Source organism: Papio anubis, chromosome 5 (genome assembly GCF_008728515.1).
Source record: "Papio anubis isolate 15944 chromosome 5, Panubis1.0, whole genome shotgun sequence".
NCBI classification, from domain to species: Eukaryota; Metazoa; Chordata; class Mammalia; order Primates; family Cercopithecidae; genus Papio; species Papio anubis.
Window position 1 is genome coordinate 139,457,112 of NC_044980.1, and position 18,685 is coordinate 139,475,796.

The 18,685-nt window shown below is 41.0% G+C and overlaps 1 protein-coding gene across 14 annotated transcripts in view; it reads right to left on the reverse strand.

The window, feature by feature from the left end:
- PPP2R2B (protein phosphatase 2 regulatory subunit Bbeta) overlaps positions 1 to 18,685 on the reverse strand; it is a 472,301-nt gene that overhangs the window by 133,337 nt on the left and 320,279 nt on the right. The window lies entirely within an intron of this gene.

An 18,685-nucleotide genomic window follows, 5' to 3' on the forward strand; every position in this document is an offset into this window, starting at 1 on the left:
GAACTGGGTAACAGACAGAGATTGGAACAGTTTGAAGGGCTCAGAAGAAAACAGGAAAATGGGAAAGTTTAGAACTTCCTAGAGACTTGTTGAATGGCTGTGCCCAAAATGCTGACAGTGATATGGACAATAAAATCCAGGCTGAGGTGGTCTCAGATGGAAATGAGGAACCTGTTGGGAACTGGAACAAAGGTAACTCTTGTTATGTTTTAGCAAAGAGACTGGCGGCATTTTGCCTCCGACCTAGAGATTTGTGAAACTTTGAACTTGACAGAGATAATTTAGGGTATCTGGCAAAAGAAATGTCTAAGCAGCAAAGCATTCAAGAGGTGATGTCAGTACTGTTAAAGGCATTTAGTTTTAAGAGGGAAACAGAACATAAAAGTTCAGAAAATCTGCAGCCTGACTATGCAAAAACCCATTTTCTGGGGGAAAAATTCAAGCTGGCTGCAGAAATTTGCATAAGTAGCAGGAGCCTAATGTTAATCCCCAAGACCATGGGGAAAATGTCTCTAGGCCATGTTAGAGACCTTCGTGGCAGCCCCTCCCATCACAGGCCCAGAGGCCCAGGAAGAAAAAGTGGTTTAAAGGACTGGGCCCAGGTCCTCATGCTATGTGCAGTTTAGGGACTTGGTGCCCTTGTATCCCAGCTGCTCCAGCTGTGGCTGAAAGGGGCCAATATACAGCTCAGGCTGTGGTTTCAGAGGGCAAAAGCCTCAAACCTTGGCAGCTTCCATGTGGTATTGAGCCTGTGGGTACACATAAGTGAAGATCTGAGGTTTGGGAATCTCCACCTAGATTTCAGAAGATGTATGCAAATGCCTGCATGCCCAGGCAAAAGTTTTCTGCAGGGTCAGGGCCCTCATGGAAAACCTCTGCTAGGGCAGTGTGGAAGGGAAATGTGGGGTTGGAGCCCCCACACAGAGTCCCTATTGGGGTACTGCCTAGTGAAGCTGTGAGTAGAGGGCCACCGTCCTCTAGACCACAGAATGGTAGATCCACTGACAGCTTGCACTGTGTGCCTGGAAAAGCTGCAGACACTCAATGCCAGCCCATGAAAGCAGCCAGGAGGGAGGCTATACCCTGCAAAGCCACAGGGGCGGAGCTGCCTAAGACTCTTACATCAGTGTAACCTGGATGTGAGACCTGGAGTCAAAGAAGATCATTTTGGAGCCTTAACATTTGACTGCCCCTCTGGATTTCAGACTTGCATAGGCCCTGTTACTCCTTTGTTTTGGCCAGTTTCTTACATTTTGAATGGCTGTATTTACCCAATACCTGTACCCCCATTGTATCTAGGAAATAACTAGCTTGCTTTTGATTTTAAAGGCTCATAGGCAGAAGGGACTTACATTGTCTCAGATGAGACTTTGGACTGTGGACTTTTGGGTTAATGCTGAAATGAGTTAAGACTTTGGGGGACTATTGGGGAGGCATGATTGGTTTTGAAATGTGAAGACATGAAATTTGGAGGGTTCAGGGGCAGAATGATATGGTTTGGCTGTGTCCCCACCAAATCTCAACTTGAATTGTATCTCCCAGAATTCCCACATGTTGTGGGAGGGACCCAGGGGGAGGTAATTGAATCATGAGGGCTAGTCTTTCCCGTGCTATTCTCCTGATAGTGAATAAGTCTCATGAGAGCTGATGGGTTTATCAGAGGTTTTCACTTTTGCTTCTTCCTCATTTTCTCTTGCCGCCACCATGTAAGAAGTGCCTTTCACCTCCCAACATGATTCTGAGGCCTCCCTGGACGTGTGGAACTATAAGTCCAATTAAACCTTTTTCTTCCCAGTCTTGAGTATGTCTTTATCATCAGCATAAAAATGGACTAATACAGGGAGATTATACTTATGTCGTTAAAAAGACAGGTGGTCAGGGAAGCCTGAATGGGCATGAGGAGTCTGACCAGGAAATGTAGCCAAAAGATATTCTCTGCATTCCAGGAAGAAACTGATGAGGCCTTTGAGGCTCACAGTAGAAAGGGTTAGAGAGGAAGATTCAGCCATGTACGAGGTGTGAGTTTGGAAAGAAAAGCACAGATTAGATGTATCTTCCTGCTGAAGCTACATACAACACACCAGCTGACTCCTTTTCCAATCTATGCTCTATCAGCTAATCCAACAATCATATTTTGATATTCTTCTCATAAATAAAATATTGCATGTGTCACAAAGACATGCCTGACAGGAGACTGTACTCCAAGTAAGTTAGAATGAATGGAGACAAAAATGGGATGTTTTCAGGTATATACAATTATTGCCAGTTAGGCACTTAAAATGGCTGCAAAATCTGTGGTACTGCTGGGTACCTGATGCTTGCTGCAGCCTCAGGACTCTGATGCCTGGACTTTTTCAGGGTCTTATAGTATCCATTGGCTTTCTGCTTATAGTGCTAATGAAAAATTAAAATTATTTTTCAAGAGACCTTAACTATACTATACTATGAGTACTTTATGTGGCAGAGAGAAGGCCAACTTGCATTTCTGTATATGCTTCTCGTCTCCCTCTTCATTTTCCATGGCTTCCTGTAGAGTTTAACTGAGTAATTAAGAGCTTGGGATTTGAAGTCAGATGGATCTGAGGGTCAAAGCACATTTCTGCCATCTATTAGCTGCAAAACCTTGGGAGAGTCAGTCACCCTCATTCTCAATTTCCTCCTCTGTACAACAGTGAAGAAAATCTTTCTGCTTTTCATGAAGGAGGTGTGCAGATGAAATGAGATAATGGAAATAAAGGCGTTAGCACACTGCCTGGCATCTGATAAATCCTCAATAAGTTTTAGGAAAACAACGTGACACAACTGACAAGAATTTGGACAGAATGGGTATGTTCATTGAATTTTTTTTTTTGTCTTTCCTCTATGAGAAGTTTGCCATCTCATCATGGGGTCATATTAATTTCTCTATCTATATTGTTGGCTATAGCCTTTCTTTTTGACCCCAAAGTTAGAAGCATAAATATCTCCCACTAACTTGATGATTAAGATAAGGTCCAGGAACTCCTTCTCCGTTTACGGTTTAAAAACAACCTTCTGAAGAGATTTTTGATGGATTGCAGGGATATTTATGGCTCAGGCCTCCTGGCAGAGTCCTTGATGCTGACTCATTCATTACCCCAAGAAAGGAGGAGGCAGTTGAAATCATCACTCATTTATTCTGCTTCTCACTTATGGTGAAAGGTCAAAGGTAAGTCACTCCGCATAGGACCGAGTATGAGAATCAGAATTTCAATAACTTCTTTTGACCACAAGAGAAAACAGCATTTGTGATACACATACATTCTTAAAAATGTTTGCAAGGACCTCTTTAATACGCACTGAAAAATGATAATATTTAGTCTGAAGCCTCAGGCTTCCAGCTGCTAATACACAGAAACTATGGTTTTTCCACAGAGCAAGTGAAAACCAAGTGACAGCTGATGGAAAGGGAGGATGGACAAAAATAGAAAGGAGGCATGATTTGGAATTTCCACACTGACTATGGCCTTGAAATCAGGAACAAAGGGCAATCTTGCAGAGGTATAAGAGGAAATATAAAAGGTTTTGTAAAACAAACCTGGAAGTGAATTCCCGTTGAAACCATGCTCATGGTAAAACATATTTTTACCACAAACAATAACAGCATTAATAGCACTGTGGCCATCAGACTATATTAGGCAACAAATACAACATCAATAAAATTTACTGTATGTAAAAAGCCTAGGAATATGCAAATCAATAGAAGAGGAAATACTAATAAGGAACAAGTATTTGAGTACTTTGTGTCAGGTGCTCAGTTACAAACTCTAAAAGCATTCTTTCATTCACTCCTCAAACAGCACTATGAGATTGATTCTACTTCCATATAGACTCTGTAGCTGGGGCACTCCAGGTTTACAGATGTTATACAACTTGTTCAAGACCACACAGTTAGTGAAGGAGATCAATTCTAAAGCCCATCTTCTGCTATTGCTGCTTCAGCAAAGTTGTGTTGGAAACAATGCTATCTATATGCTATAAATTACTGATACACACTTACTGTGAAAATTATTTTTACATACTCAACATTACTCTTGGCTCTAGCTACAGGATATAAGAGAGAATACGGGCCAAATTTGGACTTCTAGGTTACCATGAACTCTCAGCATCACTTCCTTTACAAATGTAAATCAGTGGGAGGTGCTGTTCCCACAATCTGGTTACTCATATTCTACCCTAAATATGCAGTAACCCACTCAGTGCAAGTTATGTGGGAACATGGGATAAAACTTCCAGTATTTCCAAAGTACAGGGCTGGGTGGTCAAAAAGCAATGGCAGTATGGGATTGCTAAATGTTAGTTGGGGCAATGCCAACATAAATAGTTTTGCAAGATATAAAATTAATTGGGGGTGAGGGGCTTCTTCCAGTTTCAACATAGCAGATACTCCAACAGAGCTACCCTTGGCCCATATTTTAAATAAATGAATAAACTTTCTAATTGTAAATATTCTAAGTGAATAGAAGGCTACCCATAAACATCTGGCTTTCAGTAAGAAGCATGTGAACTAATACAAGTAGATTTGCTAAAGCTTGAGACCAGAGAGATAAGATGACAGGACACTGAATTCCCATGTTAAAGTTGTTCCAAGCTTGGGCCAGAGCTTTATACAAAACTTCCCTCAAAGTCTAGAATTAGCAACCAGTTTGAGAAGGCCATAAGTAGATCTGGGGCAAGGAAAACAAAACCACACACAGACACACACACACACAGAGACACATACACACACGTCATTTATATGGTAGCACAGGCTGTAATTACTATCATGGGTGAATTCAGCTTACCAGGACCCTACTCAAGGTCTTTGCAATATACAAGCTGGAAAGTACTGATTTTGTATTGAATTTGATTCATGACAGTAATAGCAGCAGCAGTAGTAGTGGTGGTGGTAGTAATAGTAAACAATAATAACAGCAGTAGTAGTAGCAGTGGTGGTAGTAATAGTAGTGGTAGTAATAACAGCTAACATTTATTGAGCATTTCCAGGAATTGTTTTAAGTGATTTACATAATTACCTCATAGGGTTGTTGTGAAGATAAAATGAGTTAGGTTTTTTTTTTTTTTTTTTTTTTTTTGCGACAAGGTCTCACTCTGTTGCTCAGGTCAGAGCACAGTGGCATGATCACAGCTCACTGCAGCCTTAACCTCCCTGGCTCAAGCAGATCCTCCCACCTTAGCCTCCCAAGTAGCTGGGACTACAGATGCATGCCACCATACCTGGCTAATGTTTTTATTTTCCTGTAGAGATGGGGCCTCCCTACGTTGGCTAGGCTGGTCTTGAACTCCTGGGCTCAAGAATTCCTCCTGCCTTGGCCTCCCAATGTGCTGGGATTACAGGTATGAGCCTGGCCATTAGCCATTTTTAACAGATGGAGAAACTGTGTTAAATGCCCTATATACAAGATCTCATTCAGTTCTCACAATTACCTATCTACTTTATTATTCCCACTTTGCAGGTGAGGAAACTGAGGCACAGACTGGTTACTTATGGTCCTACAACTCAATAGGTTAAAGAACTGGAATTCACTTCCAGGTCTGCTTGATTTCAAAGCTCATGTTACATTACAGTTTTGGTACCAGTATTACCCCTCATCCTGGCCATGTTCCAGACACCCCACCCCCTGGCCATGCTTCTCTCTCCCACTCTGCCTGTCCTCGTGAGATTGAGATGCAGCATATTTCAAACTGAGACCCTCTGCTGTCAAATAGGATAAAATCAATGTCTACCTCAAAGTGCTGGTGTGACAACCAAATCCTATAATGTATAGAGAGGATTTGCATGGTACTTTCCATATAAAGACCTGATGATATTTATGTTTTGGAATTCTATTAGACTGGTGCAAAAGTAATCGCAGTTTTTGCAATTACTTTTAATGGCAAAAGCTACAATTACTTTTGCACCAACCTAAATCGCCACTTTCATTACCTTCCCCTCTCCCTGCCAATAGTATTCCTTCCAGGGATCAGAAGGAAGCTGAGGATGAATTTCTCTAGGAGAAGAAGTAAGAAGGCCAAGGGTTAATGTGTAAGAGATGAACTGAGCTAGATGAGAGGAAAAGGAGAGGTGGAATTGCTTTGAATTTCATTGGTAGGAACCCCGATCTTTTTTATTATTTGTATAAATCACTTGGCTGTGAAGACACCACAGGCCAAGCCTCCGAGTGTGCCGATGATAATAAATTGGGTAGCACAATAAATAATGGGTAAAACCAGGCTGCCAAATGAAGAAGGATTTAGATCATTTAAATCCCAGGCTATGAGTTGTCAAATCCAGTTTAATACTGATAAGTGTGGGATAATAACTCTTAGCAAACAGTCCCCTCCCACCAAAACCCCCCACTACAATCCTTCCACTCTCTTCTCCCACCCCTTGCAAACAGAGAGAGAACCCTGAGGGGATTTGCAGAATGAAAAGGGATGGTATATACTGACCAGATATGAGCCCAGGTTATTACATAATAATCCCAGATGCCTCAGCTTGGGCCGAGAGCAAACAGGAAGAGCTAATAGAATGCTGCAAGGTTCGATTAGCTGCAAAGGAGATTCTAAATCAGAGCAGGTTTTATACGATTAAATTGGATGGGGGAAAAAAGAGTCTCACACTTGGGTATAATGGAAAAGTGGAAAGCATAAGGGAAATATAAAACCATGGACATTGCTGGAATGGCTATGGAGTGGCCTGAGGGTAGAGTCAACGCTGAGGGACACTTGTCAAAACAAGAGACAACTTAGTCAGCAGTTCTCAGTAGCTGTGACTGTTCTTACAAGACACACACCCACATTTAGAGGTATAGCAGCAGGATCCTACCTGATGACACTGAAATTTCAGGAATAAAGAGTCATCCATTGCTTGATTTGATGATGATGATCTATTTCATTCATTCAACAAGCATTTATTGAATACCAAATATGTGGTGGGCATTATTATTTATGATTACATAAAACAGGCTGTGATGGTGACTGATATACTTTGGCTGTGCCCCCACCCAAATCTCATCTTGAATTGTAGTTCCCATAATCCCCACGTGTTATGGGAGGGACCAGGTGGAGATAATTGAATCATGGGGGCAGTTTCCCCCATCCTGTTCTTGTGATAGTGAGTTAGTTCTCATGAGATCTGATGGTTTCATAAGCAGCTTTTCCCTTCACTGTGCACTCATTATTCTCCTTCCTGCCTCCATGTGAAGAAGGATGTGTTTGTTTCCCCTTTTGGCATGATTTTAAGTTTCCTGAGGCCTCCCCAGCCATGCTGAACTGTGAGTCAATTAAACCTCTTTCCTTATAAGTTACCCAGTCTTGGGTATGTCTTTATTAGCAGTATGAGAACAGACTAATAGAGTGACAACAACTAACAACTGGGTGTTATGCCCTGCCACATGTTTTACATGCATTTGCTTCTTCAGTCATCACAGAAATCTTCTGATCTAGTTATTATTATGAGTAAACTGAGGCCTGGAGAGATAACTAACTTGCCCAAGATCACATAGGAAGGAATGATGCTGACATCCAAACCTCACGTGTCTAAAGCCCATCTGCTTTAACATGCTTCCAAATGAGGAAGTGAATCATAGCAGCCATCGTAAGGCTTGAGGACATCTCTGCCAGCTTCCTCCCAGCCCCCAGTACCACCCCCTTTCCTAGGTGTGTACATGGGTACATTCCACAATTGGTATTTGAACTAAAGTGAATGAGAATGTTCTGACTCTGGTGTAATCTGGTAATTACTGTTAATACCACCATGAGGGCATGAAAGCAGCTTTGCTTTCATGCAGCTTTGTGTTTTCATCCCTGCTCAGTCATTACCTAGTGGTATACATTTCTGGATCACCTTTGGCATCTCCAGTTTGTTCTTTTTAGACCTATAAGGTACATTTCCTCTCTAACCCAGGACTGTTCAATAGAAATAATGTGAGCCATATATAATTTTTAATTTTCCAATGATAACATTTAAAACATAAAACAGGTAAAATTAATCATATACAGCATTTTATTTAACTCAATTTATTGAAATATTATCCTTTTAACATGTAATGAATATAAAATATTACTGAGTTATTTTACTGTCTTTTTTTTCATGGTAAGTCTTCAAATCCTGGTGTGTATTTTATACTTACATCACATCTCAATTTGGACTAGCCACATTTCAAGGGCTCAATAGCTACTGTGGACTTCATATTGGCAGAGAGCTTTGGCTGCACTGTGAATGTTCATTGACCTGTCCTGATTAAATTATAGGAGCTGTGCCTTCCGGTAGCATTTATTGAGTGTCTACTTCATGCAAAGACCTAGAGTGGGCATTTTGATACATATTATGCTTCATCTTGCCAGTAGCTTTCCAAGAAAACATTGTTGGCCCCAAATTACAGATAAAGAACCTGAAGAAAGTGATTGGAAGCTCCAAGATTGTAGAGAATATTTACTTTTACCTCTTTAACACTTAGCACATTGCCTTGCACAGAGCATGATTCAACAAATATCTATGAAATCAACGGAAGGTTACTTGTCAAGCCTGCAAAAGAGGTGGAATTTCAATCAGGTATGCCTGATTTTAAAGCTTGTACTTTTTGATCCGTTCCACTTTTTTTTGCCACATTATTTTTTGTCAGTGTGTCATAATCCCTAAGTAATATACAGTGATTACACAATGCTTATTTAGTATATAAGCCTTTTATCCCAGTGAAAACATTTATAAATGGGAAACTCTTCAGTCAGGTGTTATATTTATGGGTGTCACCATCTTCTTTCAGTGTATTTGGTTTAACAAATAGTTGTTGGAGGCCAGGTGTGGTGGCTCACACCTGTAGTCCCAGCTACTTGGGATGCTGAGGTGGGAGGATCATTTGAGCCCAGGCACCACTGTACCCAAATAGTTTTTATTTATGTAAAGACAGGGTCTCAACTATGTTGCCCAAGCTGGTCTTGAACATCTGGGTTCAAACAATCCTCTTGCCTTAGCCTCCCAAAGTGTTGGGATTACAAGTGTGAGCCACCGTACTTGGCAAGAAGTGCATCTAAATAGAATTTAGAGAAATCAGGGGAAGCATACTGGAGAAAGCATTCCAGACCTAGTGTTAAAGGACAAATGAGAGTTGGCCTGGCAAAAGGGAAAAGGATGGGGAGGAAAGAATGCCAGGGATGGGGGACAACTCATATAAAGACTCATAAAGCATGGTACATTTGGGGACCAACAGAGATTTCAATGAGATGGAAGCATGGAGTGCCAGGACTGGGCAAAGGAAGGACACATGTTCAGAATATACTAGAGAAGTAAGCTTGAGGTTCATGAGGAAGGTCTTTGTGCATGATAGGAAGAGGATGCATCAAAGATTTTAAGGAAAGAAGTCACAATTATAATTTAAGAACATTTTACTGTAGCCCTGCTGTGTTTCAGGTACTTCTCACATTCCATGATCACTATTTATCCATCTACTTCCATTTCTGTCCTGAGATCCTTAAAACAAGGGTTCCTGTGTTTCTCTTTGTATCCCCAGTACCCCAATGCAGTGTCTGCTACATAATTGATGCTCAATACTTATTTTAATGAATAATGTCTGTGGGAATCCTTTCTAGACCTGAGGGAATTCAGTCTGCTGAGGACGTATTATCAGGGAGTATCCTTAACCTAGATTCCTTGGACCTCTTGAAAATACTTGGAAAAATGTGGGTGCAAATACATGCATTGATTTTAGGAATGAGAGATTATCATTTTCATCAGATTCTCAAAGGAACCTAAGACCTCACAATGATTACAAAGCACTGAATAAATGGGGATCCTTGGGAAATATTGGGAGCCCTCTCTAGCTAGAAAAGACTTCTCAGAGGTGAAATGCTAAATGATGGTTCTCACCAAAGGTAGAAAAATGAATAGGTGAAATGTTGATGTGACCTAACTTTTTCCAAGTGAAGGAGGTGTACAAGTGATAAAAGAGAACAGCTCTGTGGTGACAAGATAATGTTTGCAAGAAAAAAGAATCTTGGAGATGGCAATTTCCCTTATGTCTCCTAAGTTATTAAGAGCTCCTGGTAGCTACCCAGACTTTAAAGAAGAGTGCTCCAGGTAGAGGTGTAAATGAGGAGCTTTGAAACCACCATGGGAAGAGGCTGTTGTAAATGAAGAACTCTTGGAGTCACAGAACTCAAAGAAAAAGTTGTTATCTCTGGAAGAAAAAGGTCTTGTGGAAGCTACCTCCCTCTTTCTTTTCCATAAATTTGGGTCTGCCAAATTAATATTTTTAAATGAGATACACACACACACACACACACACACACACACACACAAAGTTCTTGACAGATGCCATTAAAACATAAAACATTTAGGGCAATTCCATCTCAATGCTGAAAAAACTGATGATTTTTACTCACACAGTCTGATTATTTTTTCACAATGAGCATATTTTTTCACAGATGAACATGAAGAAATTTCACTTTGAAAAAATGATGGTAGGATAATAATGCAAAAATTAGTGTTCTAAAAGAAAGGAGATCACAGGAGGGCAGAGTGCTGCTCAAATTATGTCTCATAGGCCACGAAGCTCACAGTCACCAAAGGAACACATTAAAAATGCAGATTCCATCCCAGCTACTCAGGAGGCTGAGGCAGGAGAATCGCTTGAACCCAGAAGGCGGAGGTGGCAGTGAGCTGAGATCGCGCCACTGCACTCCAGCCAAGCGACAGAGCAAGACTCTATCTCAAAAAAAATGCAGATTCCTGGGTCCCACCCCAGTTCTACTGAATCAGATTCTTTAGGAATGGGGATCTAGGCATCTGCAATTTGAAAAATTCCCCAGGTAATTCCTATGCTTATCAGAGAGATTTTGAAAAAACCTAGTTGATAAGGACAGAGCACATGCAGTAAGGAAGGTTCTCATCTAGCAGGCAACCCCCCTTTCTCCATGTACATATGTGCCTTGGACACTAACAGAGTACAGGACAGAGATGAGCTTAATACAGCGTCTTAACCTAACGAAAATGATTTTTTTCACCTTCTAAAACATTTTCTTATACATTAAAAAATGTACTTATAATCTGAAGTTGGACATGTTGGTGTCAGGGGAAGGTATAAATTATGAGCTGACAGTGCTGCATATTCATACAAATCCTGCCTTTCTAGGAATGGAGGGTGAAACACTCATGGTGTCCTTGTAGGTGTCATACTTCTTGGACACCCAAGGATTTTTCCACTCTCTCACCCCTCTACAGGGCAAATGGGAATCAATAGCTAGGGGTATAATGCGAGGGGCAACTGCCTCTCAGGAGGTGGGGACAGAACTCAGAGCTCTGAGAATCATGCCATCTCAAGAAGGACTGGCTCACCACCTGTTAGGTTTGTGAGAGCTGTCACTCCTGCCTGTGCTGGGAGGCCGGATTCTGATACTGAGAGTACACAATTTTAGGCCACCCAACTTTTAACGTAGTCTATCATGTCATATTTGATAGATCCTTGAATGTCATCCTAAATTATTTTTGAAGCAGAGTAGAATACAAATATTCTGGTTCAACAGAGTATTTTTGGTTCTGACAGATCGATATTAGCCTAGTTTCCAAATATAAACAGGTGAACTGAATGGTGTTTCTATGCTTTTAGGTAAGAAATTATATTTGTGTGTGTAGGAAGACTCATCTGGGTCTGTACCTCACTGGTGATTCTTCATGGAGGTAATGGGATTTCCTTAATCCAACCCATTAGACTATCTTCTTGTAATTATCTCAGGGGCCAATCTGTCTATGTAATGGGCTCTGGAGGAATCAAACCTTCACGTTCTTACAAAGGAAAATGTTGTCTATGTGTCAGAAAAAAAATGTTTTGAAGAATTACTGGCTAACCATCTCAACAGCTGCCCGGGGGGGAACTTTGCTGTGATACTGCAGGAAATTGTTGGATTTGAGACTATATTGCTCCAAAGGGTATTTCTTTTTTTGTGGGCTTTTTAATAAATCTAAAATGCGTATGACGCCAGTGACGCGGGGGACTCCACACCATCTGGTGAGGTTGGGCAGGCCGCTGCCTGCCTGCTCACTGTATGAAAGGATACCAAAATCTTACCATTGGAGAGACTGCCAACACTCTGGATGGCTGGGGTGTAACTAATGACTAGCTCTGCTGCCTCACTGGATTGGGCTGGCCAGTTGTTCTGGATCCTCTTACCTGAAACATTAATGCCTGAATATGGTGGCTATGCCCAACAGTTCATCATTACTTGAAGATATTCACACTATGCATTGATATTCTGATTTCTTCACTTCCCTACTTTTTCCTATTTTTGCAAATTTTTAATTCTCTGCAGGGTAGAGAATAGATTTATAGTAAAAAGGAAATTATGAGAAGCTAACAAATAATGAAGATACAATAATAAATGATAATAATTATTATGGGTTGCATTGTGTCCTCCCAAAATTTGTATGTTGAAGTTTTAACCCCCAACATCTCGGCATGTGAACTTATTTGGAAATAAGAGTCATTGCAGAAGTAGTTGCAATGAGGTCATTAGGGTAGGTCCTAATTCAATATGACTAGTGTCCTTATAAGAAGGGGAAACTGAAACACAGAGATGGGTATGCACAGAGGGAGAACAGCACATGAAGGCGATGAAGGCGAAGGCAGAGGTGGGATGATGCATCTGTGAGCCAAGGACTGCCCAAAATTGCCTGAAGACCAAAGGAGGCTAGGAGAGGGGCCTGGAACAGTTTTTCTGTGATAGCCTTAGAAGGGAGCAACCCTGCCAACACCTTGATCTTGAACTTTCAGCCTCCAGAACCGTGAGACAATACAGTTCTGTTATTTAAGCCACCCACTTTGTGGTACTTTGCTATGGCAGCCCTAGCAAACTAATATAGTAATACACAAACCAGGTCCTATGCTAAGCACTTTGCTTATATCATTTTACTCTCTTTAACGACAGTCTTTTGGTCTGAAGATTGTCATGAATTATTGATGGATGGAATGGCTAGGTGGGTGGAAGAAGAATTATTTTCCTTCTCTTTTCACCATTCAAATAGGGTTTTTCAACATATGCTGGACTGAAAGGACTTGGGCAGTGATGCTGGATTTATAAATTCCCTTCATGTGTGACTTCACTAGAAATTTATAAAACTATCATGTGAGGCTAAAGGAAGGCATCATGTTCAGCACTCCCCTCACTTGTGATACATAAAAGATATTCTTTACAAAAGAAGGAAAAGGTGAGGTAGCTCCTACTCACCTAATGAGAAGGAATTGGGATTAAATGTAGCTTAGTGACTTTGATGGCAATTTTTGCTTCTGGACTAAATGTTATGACCTTCTCCATCCCCATGTCTAATCCAATTCAAATTCCTCAAGCACTAAGACTCTATAGTGCTTTAATTTTATTATTATTATTTCCTTTTAAAACTTATTTCATTTCCCTTCCTGTTAAGTTGATTTCCCCAAGCTTCCTTTCAATAGGCCCTTTGTAGTATAAGAAAGAAAACAGGCACTAAACGCTAGTGCAGAAACAGTTACACCAAGTCACAAGCTAAAATGTGCCTCAAATATGGCCACAGAATCATTGAGCAAATATTGCTGCCAATCAATCCGCCTCCATAGTGAGTGGTTTACAGCCAGGATTACCAAGATTAAAACTAGGACCAATGACGTGCAAAAGTGGGCCCAACTGACCTTATTGATTATTTCCCACTGAGAGAGAATCACAGATTAGCAGGCAGAAATCAATTCAACTGCATTAAGTTAAGCCAAGTGTAGATTTATTCATACCATGCCTGGAAATTATAAAGTGGCAAAAAATTATTTAACTATATCTAGTATACATAGTAACTTACAAATATATATTTACATACATAGATGCTTTCTCCTTCTTCCTTTTCATAATATTTAAAAATCTGAAATAAAATATAGAACATAAGGCTGTTCCTACATTTTCCTCCCACACCACCCCCCACCCCCACCTTTTAAATAAAAGAGGTTATTTGTGAATGCTCTTACATGGCTACTTCAGCCACACCCCAGATTTCAGGATGGAGTGACAGAGCAGATACAGATATGTCTCAGCAGCCAAAGAAGCAATGAGAGCCATTTGCTCTTGAGGAAATCATCATTTTTGGCTTTTTAGATGAAAGGAGCTTGGCCCTTAGGCTTCAGTGCACTGTGGGGAACACAGAATTCATTCTCTTTCCTCCTCCAGTGACAACACACAGGCTAGGACTGAAGAGAGCTTTCAGAATGAACAATGGGTGGAAAACACTGCCGTTCCAGCAGTGAGAAATGTGAAATTCCACTCCTACCCTCACATGTGTCACCAGGGAACCATCCTGTGTGCTCCATCATCAGCACTGGGATATAAGCCAGGCAATCATTTGTACTCAGGGGCTCAGCCTTAACCTAAAAAATCATCAGAAGAGCCTAAGAGGGGTTCCTCCTCATTCCTCATCTGAGAAACAAAGAACAACACATTTTACTGCAAGAAATTGTTTGTGGATCTGATTGAGAATAGCTTAGAGCTTGCTTTTCCTTTAAGCAGGCTATCTACTTCTTAGTCTGCCTAGCTAGCTATATTTATCTCCTACTTTCATGGTCATTCACAGCCACCCAGAACTTTTAAATGTATCGCTCAGGGTCTCTGAGGGTGGCCTGTAAAACAACAAAAATACCTTTATCAAACACACCATAGAGATCAGGCAGTTAAGAGACCAAGGGTCAAATTTATATTCAGTTTAGAATATAAATTGTCCATTCCCAGTTCAATAGGAAAATACACAATTGACCAAAACCCTTTAGTTGCTCAAAGCTGGGCACTGTGGCAATAGAAGAAACCTGTGTCTTTGCAGCTCAGTGTCAATCGTCCTGACTCGTTTTCCCCCAACTCTAAAATGTGCAGAGAGAGAGACTGTAAGCATGGAATGATGTGAAGAACACTGGGTCAGCCAGCAGGCCTGAGTTCTTATCCTAGTTCTACCACTTGGTAACCCTGTGCCCTTGAACAAGGTCTCACTCTAAAATGACACAGGATTTCAATCAATATTCCAAGATTTTGAGCTTTTTTGTCCATAAAAATGGGATCTAAAAAAGATCTGATTTGCAGGGTTGTTATAGGAGATCTAAAAAGAAAATAAATATAACAGCATTTTGTCAGCTGTTAAGTGAAAGATCAATGCTAGTTATTGTCATAGGGATAAGAGAAAATTCTTTAAGAACTTACTATGAGCAGCCTGGCACAATTATTAGGGTGCTCTAGATTGGTAAGTCACTGAATCTCTTTGAACTTCAGTTTCCCCACCTAAACTGCTTGCCTTCTGGTATGAGGAGAAAATGAGGTAAAGAAAGTATGCTTTAAAACGATAAATTTTCGGTCAGGTGTGGTGACTCACGCCTGTAATCTCAGCACTTTGGGAGGCCGAGGTGGGTGGATCACGAGGTCAGGAGATCAAGAGCAACCTGGCCAACATGGTGATATCCCGTCTCTACTAAAAAGACAAAAATTAGCCAGGCATGGCGGTGCACGCCTATAGTCCCAGCTACTTGGGAGGCTGAGGCAGGAGAATTGCTTGAACCCAGGAGGTGGAGGCTGCAGTGAGCTGAGATTGTGTCACTGCACTCCAGCCTGGGTGACAGAGCGAGACTTCATCTCAAAGAAGAAAAAAAAAAAAAGATAAATTGTCCTAGAAATGCAAGCAATTATTATTTAGAGAACTCATTTTGACTTTTGGCATTATGATGCACACACTGTTAGTTCTTGGCTCAATGACAGATTTTAATTGGCCTGGCTATGAAAACCTTATAGTGCTATTATGTGCTACACCTGTGATGGCCATGCAGCGTGTTAATCAAGACAATTAGGTTGGGGACGCAGAGAACGGTTTTCCACCACTGTGCATAATCCCCCTCACTTTGAGAGGGAAATTAACAGCTGCTTTATGGTCTCTCATATTATCTCACTTTCTTGGAGAGAGATCCCAGTCAGATCCACCTTGACTAAACAACACCTACCACTGATGCCTGGGATGACACAACATCTGTATTAACTTTGACTTTGAAACAGCTTTTGGACTGGGAGTTTTAAAAAAAAAAGTCATATGTAGCAATCATTAGACAAAGCAGCCACTGGGTGACAGCCAAAATCAGAGGCCAGAAAGTTGTTCTCTTTCAAGTGACATATTCCAGAGGAGAAAGGAACAGGAGGATGAGCAGATCAATTTAGCTCTCAAAGTATTTATTCTCTAGCCTGCAAAACGAGAACAGGGCTTCTAGGACAACTCTGCTCCTCAATTTCTCACTGCAGTCATAACATCTTTTGGAATTTTCTTCCTTGCCCTACCCCTGCTATCCCCAATTCTTCTAAGAAGCATGAGAAATATATTTTGTTGTTTGGATTTCTTTTCACTCTTGGGCAAAGCAGCTTGAACTGATAATCAGTGATTTTAAAAAGCAGCACATCTAAATGGTGGCTGTTTGCTAATCATAACATTCTGAGTTTACATGCATTTATCTCATTAAATGCTATGAGATAAAGGTGCTGTAGGGATACTTAAACTCCCATTATGCAGTTACCAAAACTGAGGCTCAGGAAGGCCAACCTAACAAGTTCATATGGTAAGTTCAAATTTTTGTTCGGGTCTCTTGGCTCCAGGGCTTTTCTATAACATCATGCTGCATATCATCTGTGGAGGAAGAATTATTCAAGGGCTAGGGACTAGGCTCAATTTATTTCTGTGCCTCCAGTACCTACAACAGTGCTTGTCACCTTCTAGGTGCTTAATGCGGAATTCAATTTTAAGAGGAGCTTCTGAAATTGCTTAATATCTTTAGAATACCAGGAAAAAAAAAAAAAAAAGGTATCCCATTCCTAATCATCTCTGCCATTGCTGAGTCAGAAAAAATGGCTCGTGTCTCCCAATGGTAGGCAGTTTAGCTGTGAGACCATCCTGGACACAGAGGTGTGGAGAGCAGCAGATGGATCATTCCAACTGGAAAGGTCCCAGTAGAGCAGCTTTGGGCCTGAGTCTACTTTGCTTTGCTCTGGAAGAGGCCAAAATGAACTGTTCAACCTGTAATTCCCAATTTATGTACCAAAGCACTCCAGGGCATCATGACAGACTCACAGGGATGCTGCAGGATATTTTAAATTTTGAGTGAACAATAGTGATATTAAACCTCTGTCAGACAGTGTGAGAATGGATAGCATGAGGGAACTTACCACTTCAACATTAGTGCATGGTATATTCCCCTTAATTACAAAGTATTTTTGCAAAGCTGGATTTTTGGTAGTTAATATAATTAAAAACAAGCACTGCATCAAAATCAATATGGAGGAGACAATGAAGGTGACAGTATTCAATCTGATTCCAAGGTTTGGGAAGCGGTACAGACAGGGACACATAATTCATTGTAAGCAATTGTAGTTAAGAATGCAATAGGCCGGGCACGGTGGCTCACGCCTGTAATCCTAGCACTTTGGGAGGCCGAGACGGGCGGATCACGAGGTCAGGAGATCGAGACCATCCTGGCTAACACGGTGAAACCCCGTCTCTACTAAAAAATACAAAAAAAAAAAAAAAAAAAAACTAGCCGGGCGAGGTGGCGGGCGCCTGTAGTCCCAGCTACTCGGGAGGCTGAGGCAGGAGAATGGCGTGAACCCGGGAGGCGGAGCTTGCAGTGAGCTGAGATCCGGCCACTGCACTCCAGCCTGGGCGACAGAGCGAGACTCCATCTCAAAAAAAAAAAAAAAAAAAAAGAATGAAATAAAATTATTTCTTCAATTTACGTTACTATGTTTTCAAACAGTTACTAAATTGTTAGTGCAAACATACTTATTAAGTAGTCTGAACCTAACTACTTAGTAAACAGAACTGTTGTGAATTTTTTTTTTGGCCCAAGAACAACATGAAAAAAGTTAGGAGGATACTAAGGGTGATATGAACTGAGGTACTTGGGGAATCTCTGCTCTACACAAAGCATGGTTTAACCTGAGATGTTCCAGGGCTGAACCTGCCTCTGGATTCTCTACGTGATACAGTGACAGCAACAAAAGCAGCTCCCATCTACTGAGCTCTTCGCCAAACACAGGCGAGCCCTTAAGCATCGTAACTGCACAACCTCATTTAATCTCCAGAGCACTGTGAGCATGGGTCTTTTATGATCCCCATTTAACAGATGAGGAAACTGAGGCCCCAAGAGGCTGCCCAGGGTCATTTAGCTAGTAAGTGGCACAGCAGGAATTTAAAACCAAGGCTGGTTGGTTTCCAAGGCGTGTACATTTTTTTTTTTAAAGAAAAATTAAGCTTTTTTTGAGATACACATGCAATTGTAAGAAATAATAGAGAGTTACTATGTAACATTCACCCAGCTGCCCCCCACCACAATGGTAACATTTTGCAAAACTATAGGACTATATCACAGCCAGGATCTGAGGTTGATACAGTAGAGATACAGACAATTTCCATCACTATAAAAATCTCTCCTGTTGCCCTTTCATAGCCACACCAATTTCCCTCCAGTCCCCACCCTTTCCCTCAACCCTGGCAACCATTAATCTGTTCTCCATTTCTACAACATTCTTGAAATGATGATATCATAAAAACGGAGAATAGATTAGTGGTTACCTGGGGTTAAGAAGAGGTACACCCAATAGTACATAAGCTTTTGGAATTGGCTTTTTTTCCACTCAATATTTTCTAGAGATTCATTCAGATTGT